This window comes from Crocodylus siamensis, chromosome 2 (assembly GCF_052110815.1).
Source record: "Crocodylus siamensis isolate JL-2025a chromosome 2, ASM5211081v1, whole genome shotgun sequence".
NCBI classification, from domain to species: domain Eukaryota; kingdom Metazoa; phylum Chordata; order Crocodylia; family Crocodylidae; genus Crocodylus; species Crocodylus siamensis.
In genome coordinates this window covers 127,630,835-127,647,769 of record NC_143396.1, presented here as the reverse complement: position 1 = coordinate 127,647,769, position 16,935 = coordinate 127,630,835, and the positions used below count along the sequence as shown (strand labels likewise).

The following is a 16,935-nucleotide window of genomic DNA, read 5'->3' as shown; positions in this document are numbered from 1 at the left end:
GTGTGGGTCGGATTCTTTGAAAGGTGCTGTGTGAGTGCTGAGCACCTGCTATATTGATTTGCAGCATCACATGTGACAGGAAAGGGAGAGGAGTCTGCAGCTAGGATGGGGATATATCAAAGGCAGCTTAATCCCACTGCTGCACCTTCCTAATGCTCTGCTCCTCCCAGAGGAAGGGGCATCAATAGCATGAGTGCTCTTTTAAAACTCCTCGAAAGCAGCACAAGGTCTCCACAATGCTCTGGGACTTCCCCAATGCTGCTCTTACTGTCTCTAGCATCATTTCCTACATGGCTGGGATGTAGGGGGTGTGCTATGCTGGCCCTGTGCAGTATTTGGCCCTGGTACTTGAGAGGAAACTCTCTCTTAGCCATTGGCAAGCTCCTTATTACTGCCCAGGACCTAAAGGAACATACTTAGGCTGCTCTTTCTAAAACTTTCAGCCTCCCTGCTTATAAACGGGCAGGGAGAAATACAGAAGTGAGGAATTTTTTCAGGTTGCTCAAGGCGACAAAGCTTAACTTTCCCCTGATGGTGATGAGCTCACCAAGTAAGAAGTGCAGGATGGGTTTCGGAAAGAGCTGCTCCCAGGAAGATCTGCTTTGCTTTTGCATCATGGAAGCATCAGGGGGCAACCCACTACATCCTAGGATGAATGAGACTGAAGGGAGAGGGGTCAGGAGGGATCTGATGAGGTGTAACAATGGGGAGGGGCGTTGTGACAACACAGCCATCCCCAGACACCTGCATACAGTGCTGGGGTGGCTGGGTTGTGGGTCCCTGATGGACACGTCCCTCAAGACCTGCCCATGCTCCTACATCTCCAACCTCTCTGCCTGACCCATCACTCACTGCAAGCAAAACACACTTTCTCCCTAACATCTTGATTCATTTCCCCTGGGCTAGAATCATGCAGCCAGTGGACTAGAGAAATTAAACACAGACAGGATTTTATCTGAAAGTTGATTAAACCTTTACACTCTGCTGTTCACCTGTCAAGCCTATTCAGATTCTGGCCCACAATAAATCAGTTTGGGATGGACAGGTTGGCTCAGTACATCCTAGTTGCTGTGGTGCTACACTCGTCTTCCTTTCCAGGTTAGCAACGGAAAGGCAAAGGAAAGGATTCCCTCACCCCAGCCTGCTTTCACTAGGAGAAGGAAATGCATCACTGCCACCCTGAGCCTTGCATCATTTGATTGTAACCCGGGCAGTACTCCAAGAGGTACCCCTCTACAACTGAAGGGATCAAAGCAGGTGCACAAGTGCTGTGGGAGGTGTAGGGACTCTCCTTTCCCTATAGAGCAGAGCCAGACAAACAATGGGCACTTAACCATATAGCTTTTAATATTGGGAACATAATAGAGGGTATAGTGGACACTACATTGCCCCAAGGGGGCAGGATTCAACAAAGGTTAGACACTTACAATCATTGACAAAAAACAGGGTTAACAAAATAAAAACACAAACAGCAGAGCAAATAATATGGGTTGGTGAAATATAAAAAGGCACAAAATGCAAAATGTCAAATGACAAGGAAATATAGGGCCTTGGTACCTGGAGGGGGAGAAAGGGGGGAAACACAATGGCCCCTTTCTACTGCAAGAAAATTTACTTCTTGCTAGCTCACTCCCCCCAAGTCACTTCAGCTGGGACTTGAACCCAGATGTCCCGTGTAGTAGACAGGAATGGTGCCATACAGACACCACTGGTGGCACTGTTCCAGCCTGCTAGGGGTCTTGACTGTTGTGAAGTCCAGCCTCATGTCAAGATGCCTGGCTTCTGATTGGAGAAGCTGGAAGCAGAGCTGGGAACCCCTCAGGTCACTGCTCAGATCCTTGCGGGAGCGGGGGGAGCCTCTCCTGCTGGCTGCAGCCTCTCCCAGGGGATCCTGGAGCCCAGTGGGGAGCCTCTCCTGCCGGCTGAACGCTGCGCTGCTGAGGGTCCCACGGCTGCCTGCAGGTCCTGCTCTTTCAGGCTCTTCCAGGGCACTGCTCCTGCCCCACTGGCTCAGCTCTTGCCAGCTCTGTGAAGCTCTTTCCTTGTCCCTCACTGGTCTCTCCCCTGAATCAGCCCACACTGTCCCTTTTATCCCCCCCCAGGTGACCCAAGGGGCGATAGGAACATGGGGGAGTGAGTCTCTGAGTCCTGATTGGTGCAGAAAGGTAATCCCAAGTCCTCCAATCATCTTTGGCCCTTTCAAAACCCCTGGGCTAGGTCACTGCCAGCTAGCCCGGCACATGATTATCCTTTGAAAGATTATTAGCGAATACCCCACCATGCGTGGTTAGGGGGCATTCAATAGCAGTAACATTACTCTCTCGCAAATTAGAGTACAACCTTCAATACATCTCACAACCTTCAACCCAGGAGGCAGAGTTCAGACTCCATTTGCAATGCAGAGGTAGAAGAAGGGAGGCTCCTGGCAAATAAGACAATGCACACTTCCTCCAGGCTCCCTGTTCACCTCATATGCCTCCATCCCACCCCGGGGCAGGGAGACTTCATATCTCCTTGTGGAATCTGAGTGCCAAGCCCTTCATCTGCTCTTCATAGTGCCTGTTGAATCTCTCGTTCTGGGCCACCGTGAAATGATTCTTCCAGTCCCCTGAAATCCCTGGTGAGAAGAAAACAAATGACCAAATCGGTGTGCACTGCAGAGCTATCTGCCCCCTGGCTGGGATCTGAGAACTGTCCTGTCCTTTCCCAGTAACACTTCCAGGGCCCCATGCAGAGCATTACAGCCTGCGTGCTGGCCACCCAGAGTCCTGGAACAGCACTCTTGACACTTCCTTTGCTTGCAGGAACAGCTTGAGGCTGAATATTTGCACATTTGGGGAAGGAGCTGGGAGAGATGCTGGCAGTGTTACATCTTCAGGGATGTGCCACATAGGTTGTGTGCCTGGAACGGAGGTGTGCTATAGACCACCTGCCTTTGTGAGCTAGATCCAGCCCACAAAGATGTCCTGTCTGGCCCATGAAGGTCTGATCCAGCATGGAGGATCAGCAGCATAGAGCTGCGCTGTGCTGCCCATCCACTCCACAAAGCTCCCCTCTGCTGCAGAGCCCTGGATTTGCGTTACTCTCACTGAACAAAGATTGGAGATCAGTCATGAGGATACACACAGGCAGCTGGCTGCTCCCAGGGGACAGAAACTTGCAGCCCTTGGCAAGGACTGGGTCACAAAAGGCATCCTGCGCTAACAAAAGGTTGCCAACCCTGCTATAGACCAGCTCTTGCCACTACCCATAGTCCCAGGACTATGTGCATGCTACAAGGACCACCTGAATGGACTTGGTAGTAAAGCAGTGATCCTTAGCCCCAATTTCCTGATATCTGAACTGAGCCCAAGGTCAAATAATTAGCTGTGCCCTTGAGAGAACAGGAGTAAGATCTGCAGCCTTGGAATAACATGGGCTGGCCTTCCTAGGATGTTCTTCTAAGTGCTGGTTCTATGGGCAGCCCCATCTTTAGCAGCTGTGCTTGGTTCACAGAAGAAAAAGCTTGACACCAGGAATTCCTGTCCTGTGAAGGTGCGTTAAAAAATTATTGTGTACAGCTATTCCCAACTCTGCTGTCGCTACTGTTTCTTCTCTCCTGCCAACCCTGTCTTAGGTGCTGGCACAGCGGCTCCCCTTTCCTCATGAACGGAGATATACTGTGGTCCAGAGCCCAGCTGGGCATTGTTTTGTAGTTGACAGAGGGTTCCTCTTCATCTCCTGGAATGAGGTGTGATGGAGGATTTTATTCACCACCTCCTCCTTCGGGTCCTTTCCTAGGACTTGACTCACCTTCTGTACTTTCCACTTCAGTTCCTGCAGAGACAAGCAAACTGACCGTCAGATGAGGAGGCATGCTGAAGCACAACAGGTGTGGGGGTTTAACTGTCTGTAACAGGACACCTTGTAGAATACGATGATGCTCTTTGGGTTCCACATGGTGCCTGATCCAGCGACAAGAGGATTTAGATCAGCCCTTTGACTAACAGAGAGTTTTGACTCCTTGAGAATGCATCATAACCAGTGACTTGTCTTCCCTGTAAAAACCAGAGTCAGCAGACAGGAAGGCACAGTAAACTCTACAGCTTGCAATGCATCCTCATCAACACACTCCATTTGCCCAGATGGCTACAACATATTGTGCCAATATCACATCATAGCTCTAGCATAGAAACCACCAAGTATGGACTCATGGTGAATGATAGGGATAGACATTACACATAAACTGGTTTAAGCGAACAGAAACTGGTTTAAACCTGTAACAGAAAAGATGTTCAGTGCATGTAAACCAATTTGAAAATGGCTGAAACCAGTTTGAGATAAACCTGGTTAAATGTAGTATCAGAGTTAACTGCTTTGGCTCAAACAAGTTTACGCAATGTCTGTCCCAGACCCCTTGCTGGTTTAAGATAAACCAGAGTCCCCCAGCATCCCAGAATGCTCTCTGGGCTGGGCAGGGCTTTCTGCTTCATAGCACAGCTGGCCCTTCCCTCTGCATCTGCCTGCCTTCTCCGTGCTAATCAGGGATTATTCTCCGACGCCCCTTTGCTTTACGCAGACACCTCAGAATTAGCTAGCAGACCACATGGTAGCTACAGTCTGTGCTGCGGGAGTGACAAAGGCAGACAGGCTTTTTGGAGCTGATTAACAGATAGCTTAATGTCCTTCTTTGGAAATGTTTGAGAAGAGCTGTTTGCTCCCCTCTCTCCCCCTCACCACTCTCTGCTAAGCACAAATTGCCCCCTCCCCTCTGCCTTGCTAAGAGGTGTCTGTATATTAGCCAGCAGACCACATGCTGGGTCTGTGCTGAATCAACAGGTAGCTGGTAAAGTCTCTCCTTTTCTTAATGGGGCAATAAACATTGAGATAAGGGTGATAAACACTGTTATCAGCTCCCCCTTCCCCCCCCCCACAGCTTGCTTGCCTCTCAGTTTGCTGCAGACACTATACAGAAGCAGGGAGGGAGAGTGTAAAGCTCTGCATCATTAACAGGTGCATGCACTGCACACCCCCTGCTCTCCTTGCCTCAGAGTGCTAGCCTGGAGCTGCAGGATGACAACACTCCTGCCCCTTGAGCAGTGAGCAGGGAAAAGCCTGGGACTACAGGCAGAGTGGGAGTTCACATGCCTCCCTAATCAGAGGTCTGCTGAGGCCTGGCCATGCCCCTCTCAGTTTAGCTCTGTGGAAGGGCAGGGAGGGCTGCTGTAGTACCCCCTGGCTTCCTGCCTGAGCCACTGCATGCATGTGCCTAAGTTTCCTCAGTCCAGAGGGGTAGTGTGTATGGTTGGAAACTGGTTCAGCCTAGCCAGGTTAGTCTACCTGCAAAGGTTGAATCGATTCAGGCTCAGGCTTTTTGAATGTCTGTCCCTAGCCCAAGTGTGGGCTCGTGGTGAGATGAAGGGGAGAGGAAACATATCCCATTACAACTGATCCTTTTCATTTGGTGACATCTGTTTATACTCATAGTTTTACAGAGAAAGCTGCAAACAATGTGCTTGACCTAAGGTGAAAAGAGTGAAGAGCTTGTGGCATGTCCATGGCTAGGGACAGAAATTAGACATAACCCAGTTTAAGTGATCAGAAACTGGTTTAAACCTGTAACAGAACGGACATTCAGTGCACATAAACCAGGTTCAAAATGGCTGAAACAGGTTTGAGATAAACCTGGTTGAATGTAGTATCAGACTTAACTGATTGAGCCCAAAGTAGTTTGTGCAATGTCTGCCCCAGACCCATATGTCCAACACACTAATCCTAGTAGAGTTGTGCTGATAGTGTTTACTGTATTAAATCTCTGCTCCCAAGGGATAAGGAAGCCCAGCATATAGTGGGAACCTATCTGTTGAGATGGTTCACATACCAGATCTATTGTGCTGACCTCCCAGCTGCCTCTTGCAGCTTGCTGTGTCCCAACCTGCTTGAGCCAATGCGATATGCCTGTGGAGCAGTTCTGGGATATGACTGCACCATGCTGAGCAGTGAGTTGGAACAGAAGGAAGGGCAGGAGGAGGGAACCCATGCCACAAGGGCTGCTTGAAGTGGAACCCTTGGGTGGGATGGATTTGTATGTCTGGATTTTGGAAGGTGGTGAACTATATTCAGAGAGCTGAACAGCAGGGGAAGATTTACCTACTGGGTTTGCCTGGCTGCGGCAGCTTTGCATGGCTCTTTTCCTTCTTGGTGTACAGAGGACTGCATGGGGAGGGCAGATCTGATTTCCTCACTTTTTTTTTTGTCTATAGTTGTGCAATATCTGATTTGTTTGTTACTTATAACTGGATTCTAACCTTCTGTCTAAGCCAGACTTTGCACATGCTAATAATTAGATCAGGCTCACAGCACAGCACAGAATTCTTGGATTGGCTTTAAAAATGAGGGCCCAAGACACAAAGGCTAGAGGGCTTGATCCAAAGCCTAGAGTCAAGGGAAAGACTCCCAGGAACACTAGGGGCCTCTATAGTAGCTGTAAAGGGAAAGATCATTGAAAGTGCTTTAGCCCCAGTATTCCCACTGACGCTGAGGTATATACAACCGTTTGTCACCGAGCGCCAGGCTATGTGCTGAGGTACCTAAGTGTGAGCTAGTTGAGCTAGTTGTAGGGAGTTGATTCAGTCAGGCGCAGAACATAGCCATCTCTGTGACTGTTTTGTTACTATTCTGATTGTAACTTAGCTCCAAGTGAAAGACATGTTCCTACTGGTGTCACAAATTGGGTGGCAGAGGAGCTGGTCCCAGTGCTCAAGAAGGGAGTCATGGCAGAGGGCTGCACAGGGGTTGAAGGATGGTCTTCCACTGGGCTGCAGTTCAGGAAGAGTGGGTTCAATTCATGCTCCTGCCACAGACTCCCTCTTGGAGTACCACAGCTGTACCACAGCTTCCAGTGTGTCAGATAGGAGAGACGCTGCTATGCCTCCTGGTGCATATATTAGTTGATGCCCAAAATGCCCGAAGTGCAGAGAGCATCTTTACCAAGGCATGTTAACATCATCTTTACCAAGGCATGTTAACCCTCCCCATTGAAGATATTTGTGGAGAGAATGGGATTAGACATGGCAATGGTTTGTGCTTTCTACTCACCTCTTCACCTCTTTCAAGTCTTCATAGTGCAGGAACAGGAAACAATGGTCCTTTGCATTCTCCTACCAGCCTTTCACATGATCCATACCAACATAGAAAGAGACATTCAGAGAGAGAAAGAAAGCACTAGCTTCAAGAGCACCCAAGTATGGATCTAGTGCCTGCATCCAGACCAGTTCGGGGCCTACAAGGTATAAGAGGATCCAATGGAATGGGGCAAGTTCACCACCGCTGTGAGGTGGTGGTGGACTTGCCCTGGCTTTGAGCCTTCAAACCAAAGTGAGAGAGCTCTGCAAAATGGGCTTTAGTTCAGGTGCTGGTTGTAAGAGGGAGAGGTGTGGATAGACAGAAAGGTTCCTTCTGGTTTGGGAACTGGTGAATTTAGGTGATCTCCTGCTCACCCCCTTCTTTCAGAGAAAAGCTCCTCCCTGCGTTGTCCTCCACAGGCTGCTCCCTGTTGTAATTCTTAGCTTGGTCTTAACAAGGCTTTACAGACTGACCATTTATACACCATGAAAGCAATCCAGTGCAAGGGTCACCAACATTTTCTCGTGGGGGCTGGAATGACCCAGCTCAGGTCTGAAGCAGACAGGCAATGAAACCTGGCTGCCTCTGCTGCTTGTCCCTGCAGCCTGCCTGTGGTGCAGCACAAGGAGATCCTTCCTCTGCTGAAGCTCTGGGCAATCCACTGCAGCACAGTGTCTGCAGAGCCCGCCGGTAACAAATGTTGCCACAGCCATGGCTCCATAGGTTGGATCCAAAGGCTTGTAAGTCAGATCCAGCCCAGGAACTATAGGTTGCTGATCCCTGGTCTAGTGGGCTGAGATTCTCAGCTCTGGATGAGAAAATGAGAAGTGTGTGCGCCCAACTGTAGGTGGGGATTGATTGTGAGAGCCCTGTCTGCATGCGGGCTCTGGTTATGGGTGTTATTTGTTTTGCAAAGATACTTGGAGGGCCCCTCACTGCTTGGGGCTGCATTGTGCTGGGCACTGTGCAACCACAGGTAGAGATGGTCTCTGCCCCAAGCATTTTGCTTTATCCATGGTAGAGAAAAGAGAAAGGGAAACAGAACCACAGAAAGGCAGAGTTCCTTGCCAAAGGTCCCAGTGATAGACACTGGACTAGAATCCAGTCCCGCTAGGTCCCCAGCCACCAGGCCATGCTACTTGACAGAATGGCCTGTCTTGCCCTTGGGAGTTCCCATCCTGCCAGTCTGGACTTCCAGGGAGAGACAAAGAGTTTGTACCTTTCCCAGCTTCGCTGACAAGCCTGCCAGTGGCTTTCTGTCTTCTGGGGAAAACAGAAATCTGTCCTTTCTCTCAATTCTATTCTGCATAGGCAACACCACACCCATTGCTGAGATCTCCCAAATTCTTCATTTACCATTTCCAGCCATGAATTTCTTCAGAAATTCATCCCAGGAGCTGGGATCACGGTGCAGCTTTGCCATCTGGTAGAAGCAGTAATAAAAGACAGTCACATCCTAGGCATTTTGGGCAACATAGATCATCTGCAGGAAGGGCAAGGGAAGAAAGAGCAATTCAAAAAAATTAAATGCCAAGGGTCTTTGACTTTCTGTGCTCCATAGAACTTGAAGGGATTCCCCTTGTCCTTCCCCCAGTAAAAATGCCACATACAGCCCTGTTCTCAAGGCACATGCCTTTCTGAAGTGTCCAGTACTGGCAGCTGCTAGAGGCAGGGTGCTAGACAAGGTGGACTGTCCATGAGGGTAAAACCTACATGGCCACCTCTGTCCTGCAGGTCTGGAGCCTGTTACTTTGCCATCCTTCCCCCAGAAGGAGACAGGGAGGAGCTATACAAGGACACGAGTCTTCACTACCAGAGGGGACGGCATCTTATCCAGCTCTTCTGTGCCTGGGAAACACACAAGGAGTGAAAGGCCCTACTGGATATGATGCATGAGAATGCCCTGCCCTTGCATGTGAGTGAAATAGCATTACCTGCAGCTGGCTGTCACAAACATTTACAGCATCATGTGGCTGCCTGCCTTCTCATGCAATCCCACGACACCCCAGCCCTGCTTACTTACTGGCTGCAGGCCCTCAGAGTTACCTTCTCTCTCTTAGAGGCCTCCCAGAACTGCTCCAGTGGCTGCTTAAGCCTGGTCTGTCCCTCCCATCTCCTTCCTCCAACCTCTGGCCACCCTGAGTCTGCTTCCCTACATCTCATCCCTCACCCTGGAGGTCGGTTCTCCTTTCATTTGCTCATGCTCCACACAGACCAGTCAACTCCTGGAAAGGTGGCAATGTTGCCATTGTGTCCATGTGCTGGGCAAGGCATGTGCCTCATTGCCACTTTTAGGCTTTCTGCCTCACTTGTGCATATTGACACATGCCCAGCACTATTTTAAGGCTACAGTGGGCACATCTACACAAGACGCTAATGTGCAGTTGTTACTACACATTTATTTAGTACTTGTGTTTAGCACTTGTATTATTAACTTGTATCAGGAGTTACTGCACAGTAACGCCAATGAAGGTCTTTTAGGTGATGCTACTATGTTGTAGCCTAATAATACTGCACAGTACCATATTAGCACTGTTCATGCTGTGATGCACTACTGCGCAGTTTTTTTCAGCTACTGCACAGTCAGCATCTCATGTAGATGCGCCCTGTGTTGCCTTGTTCTCAGGGTTTAGAGAGTGCGAAGTGAGAGTGCGGGAGTAGGGCATCTTTCATGGTGGCAGTCCAGGATATGGCCTTGAGGCAGTGTAGAGCTGCCCTGAGAGGTTGTGAGAATAGAGTCTTGGCTTGGAGTGCAACAAAAACAATGCACTTGTCCTACACGTGTCATGTAAGAATCACAGAGAGCTGCTTTTTTCAGCTCAGCTTTCTTCATGGATTTCAAAAGAGGGGCAGTGGATGGAATGATTTAAATGAAGCAGATTAGCATGTGATCTGCCAAAGAACACTAAAACCAATTGCATTACATCCAGGAGAGGCTGAATTCCTTGTAGGATTAGAGTGACGATGCAGCCAGAGTTCCTACCCCAGCTCCTCAAATGGTTTCTGTGGGAAGAGGCACCACCAATTGTTTGACTGCTTGGGTAATACTTACCATTTACAAATTGGGGAGACTCAGTTCCAGAAAAGGGACTTGGTTGAAAATGGCATCCCGCTTACATTTTTCTACATCTCCATCATTGTAGATCATGTCCACAATCTCACTGATCCAGGTTGTGCCTACAGTGCAGAGATCCCTTGGGCAGACTCAAATGCATTCTGCCTCCTATAATGTGTCACTGGTGATACAAAGCTAAACTCTCCTCATTCCCCTCCCCTGAAAGCCCTGTGTCCAGCTGAACTTGCCCGATTTGGGGTAGGTGGAAATGAGAAGGTCATCTAAGCTGGCTTGGAAGGCCTCCATCTGGCCCCAATTCTCCACAAAGCACCAGTAGAGGGGAATGCCGTGGATGCTCTCTAATTCCCTCCTTAGCACGTGTTCCTCTTCCATCTTGGGAAACCTGAATTCTGAAGAGGGAGGGGAAAGATTTACAGCAGTCTTTACTATTTAAATAACCACTAAGAAAAACTCTGTCACCTCATGAGAATGTGGTGTTTTGTTCTTGAGGGGTGGAAGAAGTGGTGCTGATTTCCATAGTGTCTCTCCCAGGAATGGATATGTTTTGCTTCCCTTTCTCCTCTCTTCCTGCCAAAATAATTGTTGTAGGAGAGCTCAGCTTAAAAGTGCTTCTGTGGAGTCCAGTTGGCAGCCCAGAGCATTGTTACTGGTTCTCTGCCATAATCCTAACACCTCACTAAAACCACCCACACATTAATGTGTCTAGAAAGGAGAAGTTAAAAGCTCTAACTTGTTTCCCTGCTACTGTATAAACTTGTCTCAATCCCTGCCCAAACTTGCAGCAACCATTAGTCTTGGCTGCCTCCCTGGAAAGATGCTGTCAGATAGACCCTGATTTAATATCTTATTCATTAGAGCAAAAAGGTAGATCTGTTGGTTTGGGTTGAAGTTCAGGCCTTGGATCAAGATTTTGCCCTGCCACAGACTTCTTGTTTGACCTTGGGCAAGTCACTTTAGGGCTGCTGCTATTTTGCCTCCCCCAAGGGTTGCCACCCAATGCTGGCATCCCAATCTCTCCTCCTTCATTACTCTACTGGTAATTTACATTGATTTTTTTCCACAGATGTAAATTCTACCCAGATCCAGAGTAAGACAGCAGACCCATGTAAGACAATCCATATAAGATGACCCCTCCCCCCAAAATAATTAGATTTTATATATGGAAAATTTATAAATGTTACAGTTTACCAGGTATACAATCTAATTATTGGAGATTTGCCTTGAATTTGTCCCCATCCCACTGCTATAGCAAGGGCCCCCTTTGATGATGTTTGCCAGACATCTAAGGCTGGTGAAGAAACAGGAATAATTGGAAATTGGGAAGAAAGGTGTAGCTCAGCTGTGGGCATGAAGAGGAAGTTGAAATGTGTTCAGTGTAGTGGCTCACCATGACTTCAAAAAGAGTTGCCACTGAGGGACACTGAGCGCACTAGGTCTTACCATATATTTTGTTAGACCCTGACTCCATCTGGTGCCCAACGACTAAGGAGACAACAGTCCAATTGCTCATGGATCCTAGTACTCATTAGCCAGAGCAAGCAGGGAGCAAACACCAGCAGACATTGCTTGCAACAACTTTATTTAGAATGGAGACTGCTTTGGGCAAGCTCCCTCACACAGACACACAGCCCATGAAACCAGGGGAGCACCCCTGAACAATAGTTCTTTCCAACATTTATACACCTTCGTTCATACTTATTACTATTCACCCCACATATGTCCCTTCTTCAGTTCCACCCATTTCTCCTCCCATCTCAAGATGGAAGCTCCACCTCTGTTTACTGTTTGCTTCCTTAGCATGGTATTGTATCTACATCCCTCTTGAAGTGTGGCACCTAAAACCGGGCACAGTACTCCAGCTACGGCCTGACCAATGCTGCATAGAGGGGAAGTATTACCGCTCTAGACCTGTTTGTGATGCACCTACTTATGCAAGAAAGAGTGCAGTTAGCTTTACTTATTACCTTACCATGCTGGTGATTCATGTTCATCTTGGAGTCGACTATGACTCTGAGATCTCTTTCTGCAGTTGTATTACTTAGAGTGGTACCTCTCAACTATGACTCCCAAATCCCTTTCTGAAGTTGTGCTACTTAGAGTGGTACCTCCTAGTCTATAGGAGAGTTGATGATTCTTCCTCCCCAGGTGCAACACATGGCACTTATCCTTGTTAAACTGCATCCTATTCTATTCTGCCCACCTCCCCAGCCTGTCCAAATCCACTTGGATTTGCTCCCTTCCCTCTAGTTTGTTTACCTCCTCCCATAGTTTAGTGTCATCTGAAAACTTGGATGAGGGAGTAGAAAGCACTCTGTCCAAGTCACTGATGAAGATATTGAACAATACTGGTCCCAGGACAAAGCCTTGGGGGACTCTGCTGCTCACATTTTCCAGGTAGAAACCAACCCATCCACCACCACTCTCTGATTGTCTCATAAGCCAATTTTCCACCCACGGAGCTATGTAATAATCTACATTGCAACTGTTTAGTTTATTTATAAGAATTGGGTGTGAGACTGTGTCAAAGGCCTTTATAAAACCTAAGTAAATAACACCTACCTCTGTTCCTTCATTTAAGCATTTTGGGACCCAGTCATAAAAAGAAACCAGGTTAGTCAGGCAGGATCTGCCTGCTATGAACCCATGCTAGTTGCCTCTTAGCATTGTTTTACTTGCTGGTCCCCCACAAATATGATCCTTAACATTGTAGGACTCCTGGCATGGCTTTACAAGCACTCATGGTGCTCTGGTGTGGTGCCAGAGGACTGGAAAAGGGCCAATGTGGTTCCCATTTTCAAAAAAGGGAGGAAGGAGGACCTGGGAAACTATAGGCCAGTTAGTCTTACTTCAATCCTGGGTAAGCTTTTTGAGAGAATTATTCTGGTGTATGTCTACGAGGGGCCAGCAGGGAAGATTATGCTTAGGGGAAACCAACACGGATTCATCAGAGGCAGGTCTTGTCAGACCAACCTGGTGGCCTTTTATGACCAGGTCACCAAATCCTTAGACACAAGTGTAGCAGTGAACGTAATCTTTCTGGACTTTCGGAAGGCCTTCGACACTGTATCTCACCCTGTTCTCATTAAAAAATTAGGAGACTGTGACGTCGACACCTACACAGTCAACTGGGTCATTAACTGACTGGAGGACCGCACCCAGAGAGTGGTGGTGGATGGGTCTTATTCGACCTGGAGGGATGTGGGCAGTGGGGTTCCACAGGGCTCGGTCCTTGGGCCTCCACTGCTCAACATCTTCATCAATGACTTGGATGAGGGGGTAAAAAGTACCCTGTTCAAATTCTCAGACAACACTAAGATGTGGTGGGAAATGGGCACGCTAGAAGGGAGGAACAGGCTGCAATCGGACCTAGACAGGTTACATGGTGGGAGGATGAGAACAGGATGAGATTCAACACTGACAAGTGCAGGGTACTGCACCTGGGGAGGAAGAATCAGCAGCAGACCTACTGGCTGGGGAACTCCCTTCTCGTCAGTGCAGAGGCAGAAAAGGATCTTGGAGTCATCATTGATGCCAAAATGAACATGGACCGGCAGTGTGGGGATGCAGTCAGGAAGGCCAACCGTACCTTGTCATGCAGCCACAGATGCATCTCGAGCAGGTCCAGGGAGGTGATACTCCCCCTCTGTGTGGCACTGGTCAGGCTGCAGCTGGAGTACTGTGTCCAGTTCAGGAGGGATGTGGACAACATGGAGAGGGTCCAGAGGAGGGCCACTCGCATGATCAGGGGGCAGCAGGGCAGACCCTATGAGGACAGGCTACGGGACCTGAACCTGTTCAGCCTCCACAAGAGAAGGCTGAGGGGGGATCTAATGGCCTGTTACAAACTAGTCAAAGGGGACCAGCAGGCATTGGGGGAGTCCCTGTTTCCCCGAGCACTCCCAGGAGTGACTAGAAATAACAGTCACAAGCTGGCAGAGGGTAAATTCAGATTAGAGTTAGGCTCCGGAGCAGTGAGAGACGTGCGGGTGAAGCCCGCTGCGCCCCCGCTCCCCTGAAGCCCCCCAGACAGCCCCTCAGCAGCCGCAGAGCCCCCTGCCGACCCCCAGCACAGCCGGAGGTAAGCGGGCTCGTGGTGGGAAGGGGCTAACTCCTCGCTCCCTGGGAGGAGTCCGCTTCCTGGAGCCGGGCCGGGTCAAGCCCCAGCCCAGGCCCCTACTTGGCCCAGCCCCCCAGGGAGCCCCGCGACCGGAGCCATGCAAACAGGCTGCGTAAACAGGCGCTCGAGTTACCGTGGAGTTCGCGCAGGGGAGGGCACGGGAGGGCACGAGACCCTGCCTGCGACCCCCCAGAATAGTCAGCCCCAGCCGCAACCACCCTACCAGAGGCATGACACGGATGGGCATGCGCCGCACCCCGAGGGTCCCCTTGGGCTCTGCGGCCCCCGCATCGGGCACCTCAAAGACAGCCACCCAGATGGAGACCATGGTTCCGGGCTCCACACAGACAGAGCCCCTGGCTCTTGGCTGTGGGGGCTGCCTGTCCCTTTTTCAGGCTCTGGGGCCTGGGAGCATGGCCACCTCCCCTTGCGGGGTCTGCTCCCTACTGGGGTCTCTGGCGTGCCAGCTGGAGGAGCTCCAGGCCACAGTCCAGAGACTGCGTGCCATCAGGGACTGCGAGCAGGAGATAGACTCCTACTGCCAGGCCCTTCTCCCCCGGGAGCCGCAGGGTAGAGCACCGTCTCCCTCCAGGACTAAGGAGGACTCTGGGACCTCCCGCTCTGCCCAGTCAGGGGCATGGACCAAGGTGGTCAAGGGCCCTAAGGCCCACCGCACCAAGGCCCCTCCCTCACCGGAGCTTAGCAACAGGTTTGCACCTCTTGCAGCCCCAGCAGAGCCTGCTCAGTTGCCAGCTCCCACAGGCAACCCAGGCTCAACCACAGCTACTGGCCCCGCTCTCCCCAAGTCAAAGCGAAAGGTGTTTGTTGTGGGAGACTCCATCCTGCGGGGCACTGAGGGGGCAATCTGCCGCCCCAACCCCTTAGCCTGGGAAGTCTGCTGCTTCCCGGGGGCCCGCATCCGAGACATTGTGGAGAGGATCCCACAGCTCCTCCGGCCCACAGACCACTACCCCATGCTCCTTATTCACGTGGGCACCAATGACAAGGCTTGGAGCACCCCCAGCCAGGTCATGAGGTGCTACAGGGATTTGGGAGCGGGACTTAGGGGTCTGGGAGCTCAGGTGGTGTTTTCATTGATCCTCCCAGTCTCAGACTATGGGCTGAGGAGGGAGAGGAGGATCTACGCAGTGAACCAAAGACTGTGGAGCTGGTGTTATCGGGAAGGCTTTGGCTTCCATGACCACAGCCCGCTCTTTGGCGAGAGAGGCAGTGAGCTGCTGGGAAGAGATGGCCTCCATCTCTCTCCCCTGGGGAGGAGGCTCTTCTCAGCCAGGCTGGCTGACCTGCTCCATCGGGCCTTAAACTAAGCCCGCTGGGGGATGGGGGGACTATTGCCACTGCTGGCCTGCTGAGCAACCCTTGCAAAGCCAGCAGACCAAGGCACTTAGGAGAGCCCAAACCTGTCCCAGCCCTGGCACAATCTGTGGGCAAGGCAAGAGCCCCCAAGGGCACAATTGCCTGCCTGTACACTAATGCCAGGAACCTGGGCAACAAGCAGGAGGAGCTCGTCCTCCTGCTCAGTGCAAAGAATTATGATGTCATTGGGATAACGGAGACCTGGTGGGACTCCACCCATGACTGGACCATGGGTATAGAGGGCTATACCCTGTACAGGAGGGATCATGTTGACAAAAGGGGCGGGGGTGTAGCTCTCTATGTGAAGGAAAGCTACATGTCCCTGCAAGCTGATGTTGGCGACCAGCAGGGACAGCTAGAGACCCTCTGGGTAAAAATTTGTGGGGAATATGGCACAGGGGACACAACGGTGGGAGTCTACTACAGACCTCCCACTCAAAGTCCTGAGCTTGACCAGGAGTTCGCCCGGGAACTGACTGAGGCCGCTTGCTCCAGGACCTTGGTTGTCATGGGTGACTTCAATTACCTGGACATCTCGTGGGAAGATCACTCAGCAAAATCTGAGCGGTTGCAAAGCTTTCTCTCGTGCGTGGATGACCTCTACCTGACTCAAGAAGTCTATGGGCCAACGAGAGGCAAAGTGCTGCTCGACCTGGTACTGGCTACGGGGGACGACCTAATCGGCGACCTAGTGATCGATGGGAAGCTGGGTGACAGCGACTACGAGCTGATCACCGTCACCATCCACCGTAAAGCTGGCAAGTCAGTCAGCAACACAGAAGTCCTTGACTTCAGAAAAGCCGACTTTGACAAGCTCAAGAGGCTTGTCGGTCAGGCCCTCAGGGACCATGACCTCAGGGAGATGGGAGTTCAAGAAGAGTGGTTGCTTCTCAAGGAAGCGATCCTCAGTGCACAAGCTAAATCTATTCCAACACGGAGGAAAGGCAGCAAGAAGGCACAGCAGCCCTCCTGGCTCTCCAGGGACCTAGCGGACTTCCTGCGGCTAAAAAGGAAAGCCTACAAAGGATGGAGGACGGGATTCACCTCCAAGGAGGATTATTCTGCACTGGTCCGGTCCTGCAGGGAGCAAACAAGGAAAGCCAAAGCTGCAACTGAACTCCAACTAGCTTCAAGCATCAAGGACAACAAAAAGTCCTTTTTCAGATATGTGGGGACCCGGAGGAAAAGCAAGGGCAATGTTGGACCCCTGCTAAACCAGATGGGGCAACTGACAACTGACGCCCAGGAAAAAGCCAACCTA

General features: G+C 50.5%; 1 pseudogene; it reads right to left on the bottom strand.

The window, feature by feature from the left end:
* Positions 1–2,504: 2,504 nt before the first annotated feature.
* Positions 2,505–10,552, bottom strand: LOC149870759 (sulfotransferase 1 family member D1-like; annotated as a pseudogene).
* Positions 10,553–16,935: the final 6,383 nt, after the last annotated feature.